The sequence below is a fragment of the Balaenoptera physalus genome, assembly GCF_965194825.1.
Source record: "Balaenoptera physalus genome assembly, chromosome: 7".
NCBI lineage: Eukaryota > Metazoa > Chordata > Mammalia > Artiodactyla > Balaenopteridae > Balaenoptera > Balaenoptera physalus.
Window position 1 is genome coordinate 37,028,973 of NC_138886.1, and position 18,251 is coordinate 37,047,223.

At 41.2% G+C, this 18,251-nt stretch overlaps 1 protein-coding gene and 1 long non-coding RNA gene across 2 annotated transcripts in view; one reads left to right on the plus strand and one right to left on the minus strand.

Annotated features, from left to right (window-relative positions):
* Positions 1 to 18,251, minus strand: part of RUSC2 (RUN and SH3 domain containing 2) — a 58,874-nt gene that overhangs the window by 28,027 nt on the left and 12,596 nt on the right. The gene's annotated exons all lie outside the window — the stretch shown is intronic.
* Positions 6,883 to 18,251, plus strand: part of LOC309663860 — a 102,727-nt gene continuing 91,358 nt past the window's right edge. Inside the window, exon 1 of the long non-coding RNA XR_014265502.1 lies at positions 6,883 to 15,794. This is a non-coding gene — a long non-coding RNA (uncharacterized lncRNA). The remainder of the gene's footprint in view (positions 15,795 to 18,251) is intronic.

An 18,251-nucleotide genomic window follows, 5' to 3' on the forward strand; every position in this document is an offset into this window, starting at 1 on the left:
ACTTATCCAATCATGTTCTATCACATGCCAAATTTATTCTGAATTTTGAGTTTTGGCTCACTCCACTGGGAAGATATCTGGAATGCTCTCTCTCCCTATTTCCCTTGCCTTTTTTAAAAAAAAAGGATCTAGCTCAAATTCTACCATTTCTGGAAGCTCTTCTTTATCATGAAAGTCTTTTCTTCTGAACTTTTTCAATACCAATTATCTGTACAACTCATTTGGTACCAAGTCTTGGCCATTTTATTCTGTTACTTATCTCTTGATGACAGCAGACTTTTGGAAGGTGGGACTGTGTCTTATATCTTGATAAGTAATTCTGAGCCCAGAGCCTTGGCACTTAGTAGGTCACCACCAATGTTTGGTAAAGCTACTGGATGGCAAGCCCAGTGGGCTAGCTGGACTCAAGTCCGCTTTCAGAAGGTTAGCTTAGCCTGAGAATAGCATATTTGATAAGAGGTGAGGAAGGAAGGAAGGAAGATGAAAACCAAAAAGCTGAGCCTTAGTAAATAAATCTTCAAGGCCAAGATCTTAAACTCTTAACTCCTCATTTCTCCCTATTTCGTACTGAGAATGGAAAGATGACTGAACAGCCATGTCTTCAATCAGTACTTCCCCACCATTTATTCCCCCAGTCATGATCCTAGAGCAAAGGTTGCAAAGTGACAGCCTGATGGTCACATCTTGTGTGTCGACAGATTTTATGTGGTTTGCACAGTAAAAATGCCACCATAAATTTTTTTTTTTTTAACTTCCAGTTTGTGTTGCTTGAAAAATCAGAAGAACTGACCATACCAGTCCCTCATTCCTAGATGGTAACAATCAGCTGGAGATGTGGCTGCCCTTATTTATAAGATGGGCATGTGCCCTTCAGTTTGACATGTTCCCACCATTCCCTTTGGTTTTTTGTACTAGTCAGCTTCATTGCTTCACTTTACTCATTTGCTTTATTTGCCTGGATCCTACAAAGCATTTGAGTTTACAACCCTTCCCCAGAGGAACAGCTATGCTTTTCCTTTATATCCTCAACCTCCGATTTACCTCACATTACCACAATGATGTTCAATGCAGTATTATTTGCAACAGCAAAAACCTGAAAACATTCTAAATATCTAATAGAAAAATGCCTAATTAAATGGTGGTCTAGCCATGCAATGGAATATAATGAAACCATAGGAATTACATTTATAATGAATGTTTACTGGCATAGAAAAAGGCTTAAAAGCAAATAAAAAAAGTAGGATATCAAATTGTACAGAGAGACTTCTGCTTCCTGCAATTACAGTGAACAAGATATTAAAGGAGTTCCTTCTACTACAAAAAACTATATCCTGTATAACATATACTTTTTAAAGCATTTCAGGGCTTACAGTAAATAGGAAAAATCTCCAAGGCTACTTGCCCCACCCCCAAAAGGGGAAAAAAAAAAATCATGAGCTGTGGAATAAGCAAGGGGTAAAACAACAGTTTCTTGAGGGCTAATTCCCAAAGCATTCCTATTATGGTCAGAATGACAAGCCCTGGACCACTAGTAAGATGAGGGAGCCAAACCCAAGACCCCCATAGTAGGCTGAGACCCTTGAAGCAAGCTCAAGTGATCCAGGGTTGGTGGTTCCTCCCAACTTTTGGAGGAAAATATCTCCGACTTAAGTTGACAGCATTCTCAAAATTAAAGAGTAAGCAAAAATTAGTTTGTATCAAAGATCACAAATATACATGGAAACAAGATACCATGAATGAATAACAGAAAACAAATAATAGATTTAAACTGCAAGAATTTCAAATATTAAGAATGCCAGATACAGAACACGAATCAGCTATGTGTGAAATGTTTTAAATAAAGGATAAAATCTCAAAGATAAGCAATTAGCAAGAGACTTATTAGAGAGATCCAGGGTGGTGAAAATATATCTGAATATAACCATTGGCTACTGAGCATTCTTAGGCCTGGATCAGGCTATTCTATAGGGAATCACTAGGTGAAAAAAAGGATGTGGAGGCTAAGGGGAGATATTATACCTCATGCTACGGATCTGAACAGTCTACTCAAAACAGTGTGTGAAAGTGCTCTATAAATTATAAATGTTTTATAGAAATGTAATGCATTGTTATTACTCTTTAAAAATGCCAGCATCCACTGAAGATTTTTACCTGAATTAGTTATTTACTGTGATGGTTGAAAAATGATGATTTTCTCTCTATTATTCCTCCTACATTTATTAGCTGGCATTCCAATATGAGAAAGATTTCCCTTTTCCTTCCTATTTATTTTTTTGGTATTGGTATAGATTCTCGGCTTTTTTTTTTTTTTTTAATTCAATGGGTCATAATCTGTTGCTGGTATTATTGATTTTGTTGGTCATTATCTCAGATTTGGCACTACTTGGCATTTTTCTTTTTCATTGTGAAGATCTTCATTATTGTGTACAAATTTTTTTTAATTAACTATTTATTTTGGAATAATTTTTAGAAAAGTTGCAAAGATAGTTAAGAGTGTTCCCGTATGTCCTTCAACCAGTACCCCTAATGTTACCATCTTACATAATCATGGTGCATTTGTTAAAACAAAGAAATCATCATTGAATATATTACTATTACCTAAACTTGCAGACTATATGGATTTTGCCAGTTTTCCCACTAATGTCCTTTTTCTATTATTTGGCTTTTTAAAAACTAAACATATATATCACTTTTATAAAACATAAATTGATTAAAACCAAAACAAAGCCACCCACCTCCCCTTCAAAAGATATGTAGATGTATACTGGAGGCTACAGATAAACAGCTTGGACAGTGTTTTAAGGCAGCTTAGTGAAGAAAAAGATTTGTACGTCCCATAATCAAGACATTGAGTAGTTTTGGAAACTATCAGGCAGGTAATTTTTAGCGAAAGCAAGCAATACTGAAAAATAGATAAGGCTATGTTATCTTAGTACATTTCTGTCCCTAGTGTTTTCCAATAATCACTCTGCTTACCTTTTACCTCAGGACACACTTCTTTGGAAGTACTTTGCTTGTGTTGACCTAGTCAGGTATCCTTTACACCAGCAATAACCTATGTTAAGTAACTCCTTTTGGCCATGTTTTTACCTCAGACTGCATGACTGATTGCAGTAGGAAAGGTCAGAAGTGCCCAAATCATAACAAATAAAAATAAACTATGATTTACTATATACTCTCTTCTCTGATGTAGAAGCATCCCAAGGCCATTAATTAATATCATCTCAGGAGTCAATCAATCAATCAATCAAACAAGCAATCAAGCCACAAGTATTCACTGCATACACTTCTACTGTGTATAAAGCACTGTGCTGGATGTTTAGGGGTAAAAAGCTCAACTTGAGAGGCTCATAATTTTGTTAAAATCATTGCCAACATGTCTCTGGGGAGGGCTAGGGCAGCAAGAAAGACGTTTAGGATGTAAGACAAGGGTTAGAGCAGTGGTTTCAAACTTTTTAGCCCCAACACATAAAACAGAGCTATTCTGGTTGAAGCAGGGAAGGCCTAAGGCCCCATACACTCCAACTCCCTCTCTCCACTGCAAGGGCCCCCAAAGGCACTTCCAGGGGACCCTAGGGCTCAGAGGAAGAAATTCTGAAAACCTCTGGGGAAAGACAAAGGCAAGACTGAACATGGTTGGTTGGGGTCGGGGAAATGGGGAATGAAACAAATTATTAACTGAGAGAAATCATCTTTCTTTTTTCATGGCTCTCAAATCAAATATGTTTGGAAAATGATGTCAATTAACTGCACCAACAGCAGACTTACTTCTGAGTACAGAAAATAACCTTCTATATGAATTCAGAAAAATCAGTTTGTATAATTACCCTTCATGCCTGCTAAGGTTCTATGCCTTTATAGGCCATGAGATTTGATGGATACTCTGAATTACCTATAAAACAAATACTTCTGAAATGTGTGAGAGGTGCTGAAAGAATTTGGAGATTTAAGAATTGGTGGTAATAGTGATTCCTGTGGTGTCTGGGCTGAGTTGCAAGGAGAGAATAAATAGGCTGTTAGGTGCCTGAGAGCACCTGGCTATGGCATCAGGAGTCTGATTCACAAATGCAATAGCAGCCAATGCCCAGGAGCGCATCTATCTTTCCTCCAGGTTGTGTGTAGCTGCTCCTAGCTGAGGAGGCCACTGTTCCGAGCTGGTATTATACTATTTTGGACTCCAGGTGAGGCCAGCCAGCATGCTGCGAGTGTGTTAGAAGAGGCCTAGCCTGCCTCCTCACCAGGCCTCCCTAACGTAGTCTTCTTTCGAAGCACAGAGCTTGCTTTGCTTTTGGCTTCTCAAATATGTTACAGAGGGACTTCCCTGGTGGCACAGTGGTTAAGAATCCACCTGCCAATGCAGGGGACACGGGTTCGAGCCCTGGTCCGGGAAGATCCCACATGCCGCGGAGCAGCTAAGCTCGCGTGCCACAACTACTGAGCCTGCGCTCTAGAGCCCGTGCTCCGCAACAAGAGAAGTCATGGCAATGAGAAGCCCGCGCACCGCAATGAAGAGTACTCCCCACTCGCCGCAACTAGAGAAAGCCCACGCACAGCAGCGAAGACCCAATGCAGCAAAAAATTAAAAACAAAAAAAAATATGTTACAGAAAGGTTCAGCTAAAAGTCCACTCCCAAAAGTCAAACATGCTCTAGAAGAAGTTTGGTTCTGAAGTAGAATGGGCTCTTTCCTAGGACCACCTGGTGTGGGTTTATCTTCTTTTCCCCAAGTCTGTCACCTCCCTTATGAACTGGAAATATGCAGGCACCTTTAATGTAACCAAAATCACAGACAGAACATCTAGGCGTAGAACTCCAAACAAGTTCCAAGCCTCTTACCTCTCAGGCTCAGCTGAGAGGAGACTGCAGCACTAGGAATTATACCCACGAAAAGAATAAGCTAGAAGCCACTGACCTCACTGAGCTGTAAAGGGTCGCTTTCCTTTATTCCATAAAAATAAAATAATAATAAACTCAGCTTTGTTCCAGGTTCTCCTTCTGCTCAAAAGGGATTACACCTAGATAAATATTCTCTTCCACCAATCCAGCCAGCAAGGGTATGCCTTCCTCCATTAGATCAAGCATTTGATTCCCTCCTTAGTTCAACTCATAGCACCTGTTTGTGGAGGCAGAAGGCTAAATCAGATGACTTCTTAAGGTCCCTTTCAGCTCTAATTACAAACTAAGCCAACTTAAAACCTTGGGCCCAAGGGAAGGTTCCTATGAAGTGTGCTAATAAATGTCCTCCCTCTCACCCTCCTCCCTTTCAACATAAATACACAGATACACACACACACGTCCCTATACTTCCAAGTGCTTTGCTTCTAACTGCTACAGTTAGAAGTCTCTAAAGATTGAGAATTTGCTGTAAATCCTACCTCTTTTGAGGATGTAGGTTAGGGATAGAGAGGAGGACTATAGAGAATTAGGAAAGATTTAGTTCCTACCTTGATAGACTGATTTCTTCAGATGGAGGGGATGGAGGATGCAGCAGTGGATGAAGAGAGATAAAGCCTCCTAATGCTGGGTATAGGTGAGCAGTAAGGAGCAGGAAACCACCAAGACCAGAGACAGTGTGTCAGGGGTGGGTGTTGAAAGGTCCAACGTGGGCTGCTCTACTTGGAGGATAGCTCTCAAGTGTATATTTGCAAAAGCAAGTTAGCTGGGACAAAAAAGGCCCCTACGCTTCTTGACTGTTCAGCGTGGTCAACGCTTTGCTCTTCCTTTGGCTGTTCCTTTTGGCTTCTAGGCTCTAGGAAGCAAAGCCAGAGTGTTTTCTGCTTCCCCTCCCCCAAGGCAGTGGACTGAGTCCTGCAGGCTGGTAAGCTGTTATCCAATCAGACTGTCAAAGGCTGTAAATAAAAGGCCACATATGCACAGTGAAATAGGCTATGAGAAGAATCTAGATTGACTTACCACAAGCCAGTTGTGGAGACAGGGTGGGGGAGGTAGGAGAAAGGATAGAGACGTGTAACTGCCCTTCAAGGAAATATTTTCATTCAAGCACCCTCCTCCCTCAGCATGACTGCTAGAAGCCATCAAAGCCTTGCTCCCCAAGGAACTAGGTTCTAGTCTGACCCTATCCTCAGCAGAGGGGTCATAGTCCCAGAGACCCCTCAGTCAAGTCAAAAGCCTTTTCCCGGATGTGACTTACTTTCCAATAGACTTCAGCTGACAGTCTCTGAGTCCAGCTCACAGTGCTTGTAAGAGCACTGGGACTGCCTCACTAGCGGTCAGCGGCAAAGACCAGTTCTTTGTACCAGATACTGTATCTGCTTTGGTTATAAGACTAAAGTAAGAGTAAACTGATATTAAACAAAAAATTTTTAAAGCAGGTGTCTGGAGTCTTGTCTGGGTCTGGAATATTCAGGAGCCTAGGTTCTGTAATGATTCAGGGTATGGATTTTGGTGTTGACAGGTTTGGATTCAAATCTGACACGCTACTTGCCAGCTGTGGACTTCGGGAAGTTATTCAACTTCACTAAACTTTAGCTTCCTCATTTGTAAAACTGTCATGATATTTTCCCTCAAAGGCTTGAGGGAGAATGAAATAAGATATTATACGTTAAGTGCCTGATACAAGGTAAGTGCTCAGTTATGGTCACTATTATTATTATATCTTTGTCAATGACCAATGGAGTCCTTACCTCTCTCCTTTCCCAATTTCCCAGAAAACCTAAAGGCTCCAGGTCCAGGGAACTGGCAGGCAAAACCTCTTCAAAAGAGCCAAAGGAACTGGAAAGAGTCATGTTCCTTTTTTCCCCTCCCCTGCACTAGGACTGAATCAGTAATCCTGTGCCCATTACACTCTGGCCTGGCAGGCTGGCCCTAGGAGCCTAAGGCTTTCCCAAACCACAGACACTAATCCATCTCTAGTACTACCTGTTGTGGGGCATGCTCCCAGACTGCTGGTGCTTCTCCAGGGGCCCCAGATCAGATTCCAGTAGATGGAGGAAAGAAACAGTCTGATCCCAAGCTGGTAGGATAGGTCTGTCCAGGCTGTTGTCTGCCCATCACAGCTGCCTGTGAGGCCTATAGGTTAATAATAGCAACTCTGATGCCAGTGGATTAAGACAGCACTGTAGGAGGTGTTTATTTTTACACTCTGGCGTCAGTATCAAGTTCTACTGGTTACTGCCCAAATCTAGGGCAGCTTCCTGCTACAGGAGTGGCCTTAGGCTTCTCCAGGATGCTAAGTTGGATTCTGGAGGAAACAAGCCTTGTTTAAACAGTTTAGTATCAACAGGGACAGGGAAGGGGAAAAAGGAACAAACAGAGCTGTCATACATATGTCCAGCTGTCCGGTCCCAAATCTTCGGAACCAGGTGGAACTCAATTGAGAGCTGTTGTTCATGGCATTTTCCTGAGTCAGGTAGGCCCTGGACAAGAGACCTAATACATTGTTTTGGAAGGGCGGGCACACACACACACACACACACACACACACACACACACACAAAGGTGGGCACACACATACATACACACACACACAAGGGTGGGCACACACATACACACACACACACACACACACACACACGCACATTGGTAGCACTGAAATGACTTGGATAAAATCAAGGAAAGACTGTTACTGAACTAACCAGAAGCTCAGCCTTGTCAGTCACAAGTCCCAGATTAGTGCTGTGAGTGCTGACCTTGTGAGAAAAAGAAAAAAGCCCACCTGGGAGGGTTTTATAGGATATTTGAAAGAAAGGATGGTTAGGCTGGTCCTTATTTTATTTGCACAGAATTTTTAGCAGGTATATCAAATCCCTTGAAAATTTATTTGGCCAGAGCTTCTTTCCTAGAAATGACACAGTAGGATAGAAATACCAAGAAACCAGCTTTCATCTGGCGAGGAGTCAGTGCCCAGAAAAATCTTTCCTGAAAGCCTCTTTCTCCCCCAAGGCCTAGAGGTTGGGGTCCCAGGGACCTTACACTTTGACCACAGTATCTGGAACTCCGTGGATATACCACTCACGTCCCTGAAAGGCAGTTCCTAACACAGATTTCATCTTGTCCCATCAGGCAGACAGGGATGCGAGGAGGCTGGCAGCTGGATAGCTGATGTAAATAGATGGGGACTGGCCTACTGAGAGGTCATGTGCACAGCAGACCGCTGTGGAATGACAAAAATGTACCACATACCAGGTAGGAATGCTGAAGTGCAAAGAAAGCAGCCAAGCAGCCAAGCACACAATAACAGTGACTCCATCATCTTCCTGCCTAAGGCTGACTCATAACCATCATCAGAGACACAACATATCAACATCTTGAGGAGCAGGAAGGTAGGCTGGTGAACCATTCATTCAGTACTTTTTCTCCTGTCATTCAAGGCTTATCTACCTGGTCATCATAACAACAATGCAGCCTCAGAAACAATCAGATTTGATGACTAGAGATATAGGGTTTGATCTTAGCTCCATCTGGAAGCTACTCATGCCTAGGATAGTGGCAGGATGCCCAAGGATAGGAACACTGCTTTCATTCTTGGCTTTTTCTCTGACTTGCTGGGTCATCTGGAGGCAGGGTACCTGTCCTCTCAAAGTTCTAGGTTTACCATTTGGAAAAGGGGCTAATTGTATCTACCTTCTGGTGTTATGGCAAGAAAAAAATATTCGAACAATTAGAATATTAAATAGCAAAAATGCAGCTAGAGATAATCATACTAAGTGAAGTCAGAAAGAGAGACAAATAAGATATGATATCACTTATATGTGGAATCTAAAATATGACACAAATGAACCTATCTACGAAACAGAAACAGAATTACGCACATAGAGAACAGACTGGTGGTTGCCAAGGGGGAGAGGATTGGGGGAGGGGTGGAGTGGGAGGTTGGGGTTAGCAGATGTAAGCTATTATATGTGGAATGGATAAACTACAAGGTTCTACTTTGTAGCACAGGGAACTATATTCAATATCCTATGATAAACCATAATGGAAAAGAATATTAAAAAATATATATCATAAATATATTAAAAATATAAATATATAGAACTGAATATATATATATAAAACTGAATCACTTTGCTATATAGCAGAAATTGACACAACATTGTAAATGAACTATACTTCAATAAAAAATAAGTAGCAAAAAATTTAAATGCTATAAATTCTTTGGATAAAGTATTTTAGAAATATAACAACTGTCATTCATGCATATAGGTAGAGAGCCCTGGCCTTATGTATTTTCCTTCTTCTAGGTCACGGTGGCCATGTTGGGAAGTGAACCTGGTCTGTGCTTGGAGGTACAGTTCCTTTCTTTCAGGCCTATAATCCCCACCACTGGTTTGAGGAACGGTTGAAACAGTTAGGAATCTGTTTATCTAGATACAAGGTATTAATTTCCACTAATGTGTAATAGAGAAAGTAGAAAAATGCAAGCAAAAAGAAATGCCTCTACTCACCCACTTGCTCCATCTACAAACCTAATTCTCCCTTACACCTGGGCCCAGGACACTGATCTGAGACTTGTATCCCTTTGATACAGCACTGAACAGTAGTATTTCAAACTAGATTTAGCCTAAAGCCCTGATAAAGCAGCATTAATGAAAGGATGTATTCCACTGCTCAGTTAGAACAAAGGCAACACTGTATTCTAAACCCAACACAAGGCTTCACTCTTTCTGGCCCGGCAATCGGTTAGTTTGCCAGGTCTCCAGAGCTTTTGGAGAGGAGAAATAGAAATCTATTCTTCATTGATGCTGATACCTCTTTTTCTGCAAGTGCCTGCCCTAGGGTTCAAAACAGATTTTGCAACATCCTGCAGCTTCTGGTGAGCTTTCAGTAAACCCTCCTTTCAGCAAACTCTGTCTGTAAAGGGCCAGAGAGTAAATACTTAGGCTTTGTGGGCAATAAAGTTCTGCCACATATTCCAACCCACCCCCCCGCCTTTTTTAAACAATTCTTTAAAAATGTAAAAACCATTCTCAGCTTGTGTGAATGTAAAAACCATATAAAGTTACTCCGGCATGGGCCATAATTTGCTGACCTCTGCTCTAGACCTTAAAGCCCTCTCTATTCAAAGTATATTTCTCAAAATTCTGACTCTGCTGAGCCTGCCTAGGGATCCTCTTTCCTCTTCCCACAGGGCTGATGCATATATTTCAGAGGCAGCTCCCCCTTAAGAAGCCACTGAGGAATGTGAAGGAAGAATTCTGAGGTTATTTGTATTGGAGCTGACAGACTGGCTAATTCCCTTCATATAAAGTGCTTCAGAAACATCTGCGGAATTTAGCTTATTGCATTATCATTCTGGAGTGCAGACTAAGCCATAAACAGCCTTTATCCTTCTATTTTTGCTTAATAATACTATCCCATGCCTCTACCAGGCCTTTTTTTTTTTCTTTCTTTCTTTTTTTTTTTTCCCCTTTTCTCCTGCTCCCAGGCTCCAAACCCACACTTGAATTGACTTAGGTCTCAAGTCTTTCTCTCTTCCCTATCTCGCCCACTTTGATATGTGGTATGGTTGTGGACAGCGAGCAAACTATCAACAGTTAGATGAGTTTGGACATAGTAAACATGGATGCAAGGCCTGAGGGTAGGGGTGAGCTTATTTTGAGCAAAGACTTAAGGCTGTAAATCTAGGCTCTATCACAAATAGTAAAGGCTTTGTAAACAGTGATCAAATTACTATAGAAGCAACCTAAGAACAATGTGCGAAGGGTCAGGAACCACTGGAGTTATATCTCACCACACACCACAGGCTAGAAGGAAATGAATGACTTATAGATAAAGACTAATACTTATAATAATAGTAGCCCGCTGTGCTAGATGTTTGCCTAATACTTTATTTCAGGGAAGAAGCAAAAGCTACAGGCATGTCTAAGGCAAATCATAATTCATTGAGAAAGCTATTTGTTATTTTGAAAGATTCAAGTTACATTCAAAGTTCTAAAATGCCACATATTAGCTTGAGAAAATTATGGAAATAAAAACAATTAATATAAGAATATTCTTGAGAGTTGTGCCTGCCCATTTCATGAATAATTTAGTAAAATAACTGGTCACATCTAAAAAGGGGAGATTTTCTTGTATTTTTTTTAATCATAAATTAGCAAGCCCATAAGTTCACAGGTGGACATAAACCTGACGGTTACCTTTATAAGAGAGTTAAGAGTAAAAGAATTACATAAAGTACACAGGACTATAAAGCAAGGAAGTGTATTGTAATTGTTTATATACATTTTCTCTTTCCTCCTTGGTTGCATGTTAAGGATAGAGACTGTCTTATTCATCTCTGCAGTCATTTAACCTAGCCTAGAGCCTGGCACATGGCTTAAAATGTTCACTGAATTGAACTAAGGAGGAACTGAATCTTCACCAAAGTAAATTGGGAAAATTTCTTTTTCTAGAGCAGAATTTGGTTCATTACAGCTGTGGACATATTTACACACACTTAGCTCTAGTCCTCCCTGTTGAGGTGTGGGGTGCTGAGAAGATAAAGGCGGTACAGTGGTTGGCTTCTGGAATGTGCAGGGCAAATATCCCCCGGTACAGCTCCTCTCCCTTCACCTCAACACTGCACCCCTTCACTGCTAGTGCGAGCTGCAGCATGAGAATCAGAATAGCATGCTCCAGCCAGAATGACAGACATCCTCTCTCCCTCTTTCGTTATCTCTCCCTGCTGAACCTCACCAGTCTTCAACTCTATCCTGTTGGCTGCTTCCAACGGGGTTGCTGAGCATCTAGGAAAGAATGCAGGATGTGTCTCAAAAAATCCAGCACTAGCTGAGGAACAGTTTGTTTTTTCCTAAAAAAGGGCAGTCTGTAAAGTTACATAAGACTCGGCTCTCCTGGCTAGGAGCTTTTCCAATTCCAGCTGGAGAGATTCCTCAAGCTGTTTAGAGTTCAGGAAAAGGGTTTGGAATTCCCTGATTGGCTAACCTATATTGGAGCCATCTCTGGGTAGCAATGGGGAGGTTCCAGCAGAGTACACAGTAACTCTGTGTTCTCACTGCCCCTCAGTTGTGGCCCCACGGAGTTCTCCTGAGAACAGGAAATAGCATGATCCATTTACAGTTAATATCTCAGAACAAAGACAAGCCCCACTGCCAAAACCAGAGCCCCAGTGGCATCAAGCCTCTGGGGCCCCACCCAAAGGAGGCAGGACCTAGGGAATCTAATAGCCCAACCTAGAAGCACAACAAGGCTCTGGGAGGGCTTCCTTCCCTGCTTTGGGCAGACGTATAGAAGAATCTGTGGCCCTGAGAACCTCAGATGCCAGTCTTGCCCAAGGACTAGATGAATCAGTCAATAAACATTAACTGAGCACCTATGAAGTGCCAGGCACTGCACTATGTGAACAAAGCAGACCTGGGGCTGGCCTTCATGGAGCTTATAGTTCACCTAGGGAGACTAACAAATAATTAAATAACTATGACCATACAAACTATAAAGTAGGCTTTGGAATGTGCTATATTCAAAGGAAAGACAGCTAATCCAAAAAGCCATCTCTGTCCAGGGACGTCAGTTAGCATATTTATTAAATCAGGGACAAATTTATACTGAATTGACAACCCAAATTACCTGTGTTTTGGTTGAGAACTCTGACCCTTGAAGGAGTCACTAGAATCTCAATAACTTGCTCTCAGTTGAGCCCCATTTTTATGCCTATTCATTCTGCAGGAGTTCAGTCCCTATTTACATCACACACTTTTGTTTAAGGCATAGGAGCTCACTTCAACTAACAAATTACTGTCCATTTACAATGAAGAAATTGAACCCTGATTTGCTCTTTCCAGCTTCAGGCCATGCATTTTTATTTCTTTCTGGCCAACAAAGGGAGCTAAGGACTTCCCTGGTGGTCCGGTGGTTAAGACTTCAAGGTTCCAGTGCAGGGGACACGGGTTTGATCCCTGGTCGCGGCCAAAAAAAAAAAAACAAAGGGAGCTAAGAAAAAGCTGGTATATTAACTCTGCTCTTTTTTTTTTTTTAAATTTTAATTAATTAATTAATTAATTTATGGCTGTGTTGGGTCTTCGTTTCTGTGCGAGGGCTTTCTCTAGTTGTGGCAAGCGGGGGCCACTCTTCATCGCGGTGCGCGGGCCTCTTACTATCGCAGCCTCTCTTGTTCCGGAGCACAGGCTCCAGACGCGCAGGCTCAGTAATTGTGGCTCACGGGCCCAGTTGTTCCGCGGCATGTGGGATTCTCCCAGACCAGGGCTCGAACCCGTGTCCCCTGCATTGGCAGGCAGATTCTCAACCACTGCGCCACCAGGGAAGCCCCTTAACTCTGATCTTCAGGACTAATTCTGTAGCACTGGGCAAGTTATTTGATTCCCCTCAGCTTGGGTTTCTTCACCTGTACAATGGGGATTAATAATATCTCCTCTCACAGGGTGCTGGTGGAAGTTAAGAGATATAGAAACATCTAGAACAGTGATTGGTATTTAGTGAGGGCTCAGTAAACGGCAACTATAATGAACATGAATCAGGAATCTCTTCTTTCTTTGAACCTAAATCCCTCCTATTGCCTTTTTGAGGCTGCACTATTGTTCAACTTACCAACTCACACCAGGGAATCTTGCCACTGTCATACCCAGAGCTTTTCTTTTCAACAGGCACACCACCTCAAATTTTTTAACCCTCATGGCTCTGTTCTCTGTCCTCCTTAAAGTTGTAAAGTGGCTCTGTCCCAGAAAACATCCTGAGGGCAGGACTTCACTGGTGGCGCACTGGTTAAGAATCCACCTGCCAATGCAGGGGACATGGGTTCGAGCCCTGGTCCGGGAAGATCCCACATGCCACGGAGCAATGAAGCCTGTGCGCCACAACTACTGAGTCTGCGCTCTAGAGCCCACGAGCCACAACTACTGAGCCTGTGCACCTAGAGCCCCTGCTCCGCAACAAGAGAAGCCACCGCAATGAGAAGCCCGCGCACCGCCACGAAGAGTAGCGCCCGCTCGCCGCAACTAGAGAAAGCCTGCACCCAGCGACGAAGACCCAACACAGCCAAAAATAAATAAATAAATAAATAAATATATTACCAAAAAAAAAAAAATCCCGAGGAAATACATAGAAAGGAGGTTAGAGTAAATATGCAAATTATCTGTGAATCAAGAATTTCCCACCCAGTGAATATAGCGAATTCAGGTACATGACTACCTGAGTTGCTCATCTGTCAGCAGAAGACAGTGAAAGCGAGTCCTCTACATAAACTCATGGGCTGACAAGATTCTCCTTAAAGGGTCTAATTATTTCCAGACATGTATCCCAGGAGACCCTATCCAAGTCCCATAGTTTCTGCCGTAGAAAAGCCTCTCTAGTCTATCCTCTCTTCTAATTCCTACAATCAGTGCTCTAATTCCAGGCCCTCCTTCAACACCTCTTTCGAGGATTATTAATTCAGTCTTTGGGCAGATTCCTATCGGCCAGGAAGTGGTAAACAAAATAGATACTATCCCTGCCCTCATGAAGTTTACAATCTAGTGGAGGAAGGCAGACAAACAATCACATAAATAAAAATATAATTACAAAGTGTGATAAATGCCATGAAAATAAAGTACAGAGTATTAAGAGGATCTGATTAAGACTGACTAAGGGCTTGATTAAGAGGTCAAGGAAGGCCTCTCTGGGAAACTGATGTTTAAGTTCAGCCTTGAAAGGTGAGTTGAAGGGAATTTAAACAGGTGAAAAGTTGGGGACAACATTACAGGCAGAGGAAATGACATGTGTGAAAGGGCCTGAGACAGGAAAGTGGTTGGTGTCTTAGAAAAACCGAAAGAAAACGAGCGTAGTTGAAAGCATCCATTTTATTTGGCAACTGGGAATTCACTGGTGATCTTGACATAAGCAATTTCAGGGGCATGGTTAGTGGAAATGAAGCTAGACAGCAGAGGGTGCAAAAGTGAATGGAAAATTGAGCAGGTTGGCTGTTAAAGGAGACAGTCAATACCCAGAGGGTGATGTGGTGTCAGGGGATTTTTAAATTAATATTGATTTTATCAAATTAATATATGCACATGGTTACAAAGATAAATTGTAGTATAAAGTTTATGATGGAAAATAGCAGTCCCCAGCTCCACCCCTTTCTACCTCTGTGTCCTTCTCCAGAGACCACTACTTTCAAATCTTTTAGCTGTCTCATCTGGCATTTATGTTCATGTTTATAAATCATATGTATATTTAATTATTTCTTGATTTTAAACATTCTCTTGACCTCCTACATCCACCCACCTTCCTCACAATTTCTTTTTTTTTTTTTAATTTTAATATTTATTTATTTGGCTGCGCCGGGTCTTAGTTGCAGCATGCAGGATCTTTTTTAGTTGATCTTTGTTGCAGCACACGGGATCTAGTTCCCTGACCAGAGATCGAACCTGGGCCCCCAGCGTTGGGAACACAGAGTCTTAACCACTGGACCACCAGGGAAGTCCCCACAATTTCTGATTTAATTAATATCCAGTGTTTGCTATGACTCGGTAGTCTGTGGACCCTTATTATTACTGTATAATTTATAATTTAATTTTACTACTTGACTCTCTTTTGTTTAGTTTTCTATATATTTGTCCCTAAATCTTGACAAATTCTCTAGAGGAATGGTAAAAATCGTTCTCAATCTAAATCTAACTTTCCATATATGGTCAAACACAGTTCCTTTTTTTTCCCCCCGGAACATAATCCTTCTGGAACTTTCTTTTCTGATACATTCTGAATTGACTCTCCTCTCTGGCTTACAACACCACTTCATGCTGGCCTTCTCTCTCTCATCATGCTAGGAATTTCCTTTGCCTCTCTTCTGTTAGTTGCCCTGTGTTCTAGATCCCATGATTTCTTCTTTCTTGTTGGGAAGTCCCTGTCCTTTTAAAAAAAGGACAGATTAAAAATTTCTCTATATCCCTAGTTTTCTAGATTTTTATGATGAGGTACACTGGGGTAGGCTATTTTTATTTGTTGTACTGGGCACTCAGTGGGCCCTTTCAATTTGGAGACTTGTGTCTGGGAAATACACTTGTACTCTTTCTTTTATTTTTTTATAACTTTGCCTCCACTGATGTTGAAGGTTTAGAAAGAGAGGAATTAAATGATGAAGCAACATCCCTGAGAAGCAGTAGTGGCTCAAGAATTTCTCTATAGGGCTTCCCTGGTGGCGCAGTGGTTAAGAATCCGCCTGCCAGTGCAGGGGACACGGGTTCGAGCCCTGGTCTGTGAAGATCCCACATGCCGCGGAGGAACTAAGCCCGTGCACCACAACTACAGAGCCTGTGCTCTAGAGCCCATGAGTCACAACTACTGAGCCCACGCGCTGCATCTACTGAAGCCCGCGCACTCTGGTGCCCGTGCTCCACAACAAGAGAAGCCACCAGATGAGAAGCCTGCGCACCGCAACGAAGAGTAGCCCCCGCTCGCCGCAACTAGAGAAAGCCCACGGGCAGCAACGAAGACCCAACGCAGCCAAAAATAAATTAATTGATTAATTAATTAATTTAAAAAGTTTACATACAAATATAAGAAATCAGAATGGCATTCGACTTAACAATGATGGAATCTAATTAGTAAGCAGTGGAGCAGTACTTTCAGATTTCTGAGAGGAATTGATTTCTAGCCTAAGGTTTCATGCACAGCCAAATTATCAACTGTGAGAGTTTAAATATATATACTTTCAGACATTCATTTCAAAAATGTTCCTACTATGTATCCTTTCTTAGAAAGCTACTACGGAATATGCTTCAGCAAAATGAGCCAAAAATAATAAACAAATAAAAATAAATTTTAAAAAAAGGATTTCTATATAGGTTGAACTTAGGATCAGCAAACAGATCAAAAGAGGTGCATGGAAGTGGGGTGGCATCAGGGAATTGTCTTGAAGTTCCATTTGTATAGCAATCAGTGTTTTTACTCAGAGTATAGGTTTGTTTGGGGTAGTTTACAAAGTATTATCATTTAGGTATAATACTCTCTGCTGTATAAAAACATCTCAAAACAGCTAAACAATAGAGGGTATGCAATCCAGTTCACCAGGGAGAGATTAGCTTTTGTTAAGAGGTGAGATACTCCTTCATTGCAACTAGTGAAGAGAGGATGGCTATAGACAGATTTGCAGATGGGTGGTAGGAAGTAAGAAAGTTCATGTTTGATAGCTTCTTTTTTCTTTGAGGTATATGAGTCAAGGTCATCATAGAGTATATGGAAGGAAGATGGGAGGGTCAGAGGTTGAGGAGGGTAGTGAAGGTATAAAATATTTGTTATAAAGAGTAGAGGAATAACCTTGTAACAGAAATATAGTAAGACTGCTGGCCAGCATAAGTTTGGTGATGATGAAAGTGATACTAACTCTACTGGACTGTATAATTTTCTCTAGCTGTTTAGGTATAGACAAAGAAAAGGTGACTGGTTATTATTCAGAGTTAGGTTCATTACTAGGTGAGTACATTTTTAAAAGAATGATTGTAATATCAATGAAGTTTTAAGGAGGTTAAAGGACTACCAGTGAGGATATTTCAACAACTGAATAGAATACACTAAGCCATATACCATAAAGCCTAAACAGCAACGTGGATAAATGCTTATGAAACAAGGTTAATTAAAAGAAAGTAGAATACAAAATAATTTTAATGCTAACAGTTATATTCCTGCAAAATTATATATGCATGTAAACAGAAAGGATAGGCAGATAGGATTACAGGTGAATTAAATTTCTTTTATTTTGTTATTATTGTTTAATTTTTTAATTGTTTTTGTATATTTATCTTAATTTTTAAAACTCTTACTTATGTTCATGTTCAGCTCAGTTCATAGATCTTTTTTTGGAAAGGCCTTTATCTAGTGTACCAGTCATAACAGACCATTCTGTCTTCTTTAAAAGTTGCTCTATAGGGCTAAAACCAAACTCATCATGGGGCCAGTCTATAATTTCTGTGAGTGTCACTAAATTCATGGATCCTTGGTAATAGAGAAAAAAACCTCAGAAATGTAGCTGATTTGCTGAACTAGGCTTAAAGTCAGTTCAGCTGCCATAATTTATTCATTTATTCTACAAATATTTATTGAACTTATACTATTTGTCTGGCATTGTGCTGGGCACCAGTGAGACAGGCTGGGACCTGGGACCCTTTGCTGCAGGGCTGCAGTGCTTGCACCTGGACACACTTCTCCTCCAGCAACAAAATACAAAGAAACTGTCTGGGACTAAAAATAATTGCATGCCTGCAGTTAGGGTAAATTCTGGACCCAAAAGATACAAAGAGACCAAAAAAACCCAACTGCCACTTTTGAAGAGCCTGGAGCAAAAGCAGGGGGTGGGGAGCAAAAGCA